The sequence below is a fragment of the Acanthisitta chloris genome, unplaced genomic scaffold, assembly GCF_000695815.1.
Source record: "Acanthisitta chloris isolate BGI_N310 unplaced genomic scaffold, ASM69581v1 scaffold25377, whole genome shotgun sequence".
Classification (NCBI taxonomy): Eukaryota; Metazoa; Chordata; class Aves; order Passeriformes; family Acanthisittidae; genus Acanthisitta; species Acanthisitta chloris.
Window position 1 is genome coordinate 9,697 of NW_008684628.1, and position 6,376 is coordinate 16,072.

A 6,376-nucleotide genomic window follows, 5' to 3' on the forward strand; every position below is an offset into this window, starting at 1 on the left:
ATTAATATTATTATCACATATAGTTAAGCCCCACTGAGTTTAGCCATCCTTTATCTTCCATGGCTTGGGTTTTTTAATCTGTTGCACTGAGATCTGAATATCAAATTCCAGTCCTACTCTATAGTCTTTTCTTCTCTTTTTCTGTCATTTAGGTGTCTGTCTTTACCTTCTAGTTTCCTTGTTCAAGTTCTTGTTATCCTCTTCTTTTTGTTCCCATAGATGAATATGAAGCACAGACCAAGATAGGACCCTTGGAGTACAAGAGTGTTTCATTGTTCATTGTATTGTCTTGCTGAGTTCTCAGCATTAGTTATATACTGTCTTGGCCTTTCTATTTGTAAACTCAACTTCAAGGGGTTGATAAATACCTTGTCTATTTCAATGCAGGTTGTGTGATACAGTTCTAGGATTTCATTATTTAAAGACAAACCTATGGGTTTGGGCTAGATTTTCAATTTTAGAAAAAATAAATTATAAAAGATGGGTGCTGTGAAAACATGTGGAAGCATTCTGCTCTTGGTTACACTTTTAATAGGACAGTGGGAGTTCTGTGTATTTGGTGGGAGTTCTGTGTATTCAGGAGAGGAATGCAGCCTTCAGGGTTTGACTTTTCCAAATATTAGAAGCTCAGGGCCATGTGCAAAAATGCATGCATAATGACACATTTAATCTGAATGTACATTTACTGTGATTGCAAATGTAAATCAGGTTGTGTGCATGGAAATGGTCAGTTGAGTTTCAATACCTGAACATCACATAAAGTCATAGTAATTGTGCATGCAGATTAACCATGTAATTGGGCATATATTTTTGCAAGTGGCCTTGTGCTTCAGAGCTTTGAAAATGAGACCCTTTGAGCTCCTTGTTAATGGATGTCTCTTGCTATTTTCTTTTTTAAATGGCATTGCCAAAATTACTGTATAATACATAGAACTGATCTTGCAGTCATTATTCTATAATTTGAACTTCATCAGAGGTGCTTCCCAATGTCTTTGTCGGAAGGAATGGCCTTTTATATATGGGGCACATTTCTAAGTGAAACATCTGGGGAAAAGAAAAAATACAGTGCTACTGGGGTCTTTCCCATCTCCCTAAACATTTAGTTTGCTGTTCTTCTACAGTTTTATAGTTACAGCTTTATAGTACTGAAAGTTTAGAACCAGCTGTATATATATTAGACCCAACCCCAGTTCTTTCATGTACAAGATAATAGAAAATGTTCCCCATTTCATGTGACAGCAACCTGACCTGGAACAAAAGGCTGGACATCTGTGCAACAAAACTAAATGGATTTATTAATAAGACAATAGCCAAATAGATTGAAAAACATTATAAATGATGCTCTAATTTCTATTGAAATGGTTTGGATTTTTTTAAATAAACAAGTAAACAACTGTGTAATTAATGCCCACTATTCTCTATTTTTCCTCTCTGTTTTAATTATTGATTGACTAGTCAAGAACCAGATCAGTGTAACTTGAAAGAAATTTTCAAACTTTTCATAAGCATCTGAAAAACAACCCCTAGATTACAAAAAAACTGGACATTTGATAAGTTCGTCAGGAACAAACTTAGTCAAAGCTGTATGGGAAAGGTAATCATAAAAATACTAAGGTGTCCAATAATAAATGCAATGATAATTTGATATGGAGATATGTCATCAACTGGTAAGCTAAACTGGGAAGAGCTATTCTGACAATACATCAGTAAAATGGTGCAAATATGTGAAATAACTTTTTCAAAGAGATTTTTCCATTGTTCAGTCAAAAGGAAGCATTTTTCTGAGTGTGGAATTTTAGAAAGAGGCATTGATTTAGCTGAACATCTTTGATTTTTCCACTCCTGTCTTTAATTGTACCCCAAAATAATAAAGACAAATCAAAAACATTTTACTTCATCAAAACCAAGCACAAAACTTGAAATTATTCATTTTGACATATCCACATATAAAGCTTAATTGAAATTGGCATGTTCCACTGGGGGGAAAAATCAATTTGATGAAGTTTCATCTTCTGATGTAAAACTCTTCCATCAAAGGTGTTTTGACTGGTTTTTACTTTCATCAGAGAAATCATAAACCCATGACGACTTGAAATGCTTATAAAAATCTTGCTGATAGCCACTGGAGACAGGCTGGAAAAAAAATGTCTGTAGGAGTCTCTCAGGCTAGTGACAACCCCTGCAGCTTGTTCTTCATGCACATGAATTCAGAACTGTGGAAGAGATATCAGGATGTGGCCCATTATGTGCCCAGACAGAGATGTTCTGTCTTTCAGATACTGCTAATCTGTCACCTTTTGCTAGTACCAGCTACCTGTGTAATGCACAAAAGGGAAAATTTTATAAGGTTTAGAGAAAGCAGGAATCAGAGAAACTGAATTTTGGATGTTCCAGTTAGAATAGGAGGACTTTCTAAGACAATTGCTTTTAGAAGAACTATGTGGAAAGGAAGTGAAATAGTGTTTTGCCCTGAAGTGTTGTTAACTCAAGGCTTTTGATCAGAGTAATCACTGTAGAATGTGAACAATCTGTTTTATAGTCTGTCAATCTGTGCTTGTGGAATGCATGTATATTTTAGAGAAGTCAGAAGATACTTTCTTCACAGGTAGTGTATTATACTAATCGAAGTACTCATTTACTGTCCAAGGGAAGTTATTTTCTATTATTACTTATAATGAGTATTAATCCTTTAAAATGATGTTTTTCCTGTGTCTTCTGCTTTGGGTGTGAGAAAACCCCACTCTGTTAGGGGACTTACGCCTTCAGAAAATATATGATCCCAGATACAGAACACAATGATTAGGCTCTGTATTCTCCTCAAGTGTGAGGAGAAGAGCTCTTTGGCCCCACAATTATTCTGGACCTCCACCTATATACATGTGTGTGTATATCTATCTATTTATCTCTATCTATCTATATATACACACACACACACACACACACACACACACAGAGGAGTACCAGGTGTTACACTGCATTTTGAATTATGAGATGTTAGCAGTAAATTATCAGGAAATATTGATAAGTTATTGTAGGTTTCTTTGGGGAAGAATATAGACAGAAACAGAAACCCTATTAAAAATTACATTACCTGGGCTGAGAGCATGAATTTTTAGGACTGAAGAGAAAGAAAAATGCCAATTAAAATATCTTATTATGCTGGGAAGTAAATGAAAGGTGGCAGAAGTTATGTTTACAGTTGGTAATGTATTAGTCACTTGTTGGAAATAGCTAACTAGGTTTATCAAGAGTTATATCTCCTTCCCAGAAGACCGATCTTGTCTGAAATTATTAAAAGTAATTCAAATGTACTTAATTCTAAAGAATGATATATGGAACCTATAAAACTACTGAACTTCTCTTTACATGTAATGAGAAAATAATTGAATAAAACAGCTGCTGAGAGCTCTGTGGCAAGGTACTGCTCAGGCTGACCTGTACTGTAATGCTGTGAAAATTTGTAGCATTATAAGGTCATAAATTTCTCAAAAATTACTAAGTTGTTTTGATTCCCTGTGAGATCAGTTTCCATATGCTTTTTTCCTACCTTAAATACTCTTTTCGGGAATAAGCCTCTTGTAGGGTATGTTCCCTTTTCTCAACCTAAAAGGCTGCCTTTAGAAAGTCCTGCTTCCCTAGTCATTTAGGCTTTACATCATTATGTAAAATACAAATGTTTTCATTGGATTGGTGATTATTGGGGAGGAATGGAGGATGAATAGTTTGACAAGTTCATATAAAAGCTTTGTAAGGCTCTTTCAATGTTTTTGATCCTATGAGGCATATACCACAATCACTATATACCTTAGAGCTGGAAGATATAGATCAAAGAAAAAGGAAGCACCAAGAAAAGATAAGAGAAATACAAGGTGATAGAGTTCTCAAAGTGTCCTGCTGGGAGGAACTGGAGTCTCCATGTACCTGGATATTCCTTTCATATCCTCAGAATGTGTGAGTCACTTTCTCCCACAATCAGGATTTGATTTCTCATTAATTCCTGAGCCAGTGTGGCCTGTAACATGATATGGCTCCCACACAGAGACTGTGTTTGAACTGCTGCATAGTCACATCTTGTCTACCTTAATAATGTCTTTAACTAGGTCATAGGAGATACACTTATGTCAGAGGTGCTCACTTTGCCTCCTCTCTCCTGTATTTTCTGTTGTTTGGATATTGGGATTTTGTTTCCATTATTATTCCATTATTCCATTCTAGCTGTGTTTTCACTGCTGAGTCTTTCAGATGCCTTAGGAACAAAATTAACTTGCAATTAAATATCTTCTAGAGAACTAAATTGGTCATAAAATACAAAGAGTTTTGGTCAGATATCTGGTAGACACTGTCATTTTCATGGTTCGAGGAGGCCATATTTTGTCAGGGTCTGGAAAACTTTGATTTAAAAAAAATGAAAAATAAATAAAAAATCCAAACCCAACAAAATTAAACAGATACGTTAAGGTTGTAATTCAAGTATTCTGAAACAAGGTTTTGGTTTAAGCCCTGCCAACAACTAAGCACCACAGCCACTCATTCACTCCTCCCTAGCAGGACAAGAAAGACAATTGGAAGGGTAAAAGTGAGAAAATTTGGGGGATGAGATAACGACAGTTTAGTAGGTAAAACAAAAGATTCTAGTGCAAGCAAAGCAAAACGAGGAATTCAATCATCACTTCCCATGGGCAGGAGGTGTTCAGCCATTAGATCTTTAGGAGGTGGAAGGGAGGACAAATGGACTGGGAAAAGTACAGAGAAGCAGTAAGAGAAGCTAGAGACACAGTCAGGAAAGCTAAGGCACAAGTGGAATTGAGGGTAGCCAGGGACATTAAGGACAACAAGAAGGGTTTTTACAGGTATACTGCATGTAAAAGTAAGGCTAGAGATAAAGTGGGCCCTCTGGCTACCCGGGATATAGAAAACGCTGAGGTTCTTAATGACTTCTTCTCCTCAGTCTTCAACTACAAGTGCTCCAGCCACCCTGAGCAGACCAAAAAGGGCAAAGGTGGAGACCGGGAGGATGAAACCCCTAAACCCACTATAGAAGAGGATCAGATTGAAGAACATCTCAGGAACCTGAATATGCATAAGTCCATGGGTTCTGATGAGATTCATTCTCAGGTCCTGAGAGTACTGGCTGATGAAGTTGCTAAACCACTACCTATAATTTTCCTGAAATCGTGGCAGTCAGATTAAGTCCCCAACAACTGGAAAAAGGGAAACATAACCCCCATTTTCAAAAAAGAGAAAGCAGAAGAACCAGGGAACTGTAGACCAGTCAGTCTCACCTCTCTGCCTGGTAAGGCCATGGAGCAAATTGTCCTGGAAGCTGTGCTTAGGCACATGAAAAGCAAAGAGGTGATCAGTAATAACCAACATGGCTTTATCAGAGGCAAGTTATGCCTGATGAATTTGGTGGCCTTCTATGATGGGGACACAGAATTTGTAGATGGGGCAGAGCAACCAGTATCATCTATATGTGCAAGGCATTTGACACTGTCCCGCATGACATCCTTGTCTCTAAACTGGAGAGACATGGATTTGATGGGTGGAGCACTCAGTGGATAAAGAACTGGTTGGATGACCACACAGAGAGTTGTGGTCAGCGGCTCATTGTCCATGTGGAGGCCAGTGATGAATGGTGACCCTCAGGGGTCAGTGCTATTCAGTATCTTTGCCACTGACATGGACAGTGGGATTGAGTGCACCCTCAGCAAGTTCACTGACCACACCAAGCTGTGTGGAGCAGTCAACATGCTGGAGGGAAGGGATGTGCCATCCAGAGGGACCTTGACAGGCTGGAGAGGTGGAACAATGCAAACCTCACGAAGTTCAACAAAATGAAGTGCAAGGATCTACATCTGGGCCATGGCAATCACAGGCACAGCTACAGGTTGGGTGAGGAAGGAATTGAGACCAGCAGTGAGGGGAAAGACTTGGGAGTGACAGTGGATGAGAAAATCACAATGAGCTGGCAGTGTGCACTAACAGCCCAGAAAACCAATCGAATCCTGGGCTGCATCAAAAGGAGTGTGGCTAGCAGGTCAAAAGAGGTGATTCTTCCCCTCTACTCTGCTCTCCTGAGACCCCACCTGGAATGCAATTCTGGTGTCCTCAACATAAAAAGACATGGAACTGTTGGAGCAAGTCCAGAGGAGGGCCACGAAGTTGATAAGAGGACTGGAGCATCTTCCCTATGAAAACAGGCTGATGAAGTTGAGGCTGTTCAGCCTGGAGAGGAGAAGACTGCATGGAGACCTCATAGCAACTTTTCAATATCTGAAGGGTCTGCAAGGGAGCCAGAGAGGGACTCTTTGTTAGGAACTGCAGTGATAGGACAAGGAGTAATGGATTCAAAATTAAGAAGGGGAAATTTAGTTTA

At 38.7% G+C, this 6,376-nt stretch overlaps 1 pseudogene; it reads left to right on the forward strand.

The window, feature by feature from the left end:
- The first annotated feature begins 4,728 nt into the window (after positions 1-4,728).
- Positions 4,729-6,074, forward strand: LOC103806713 (annotated as a pseudogene).
- The last annotated feature ends 302 nt before the right edge of the window (positions 6,075-6,376 follow it).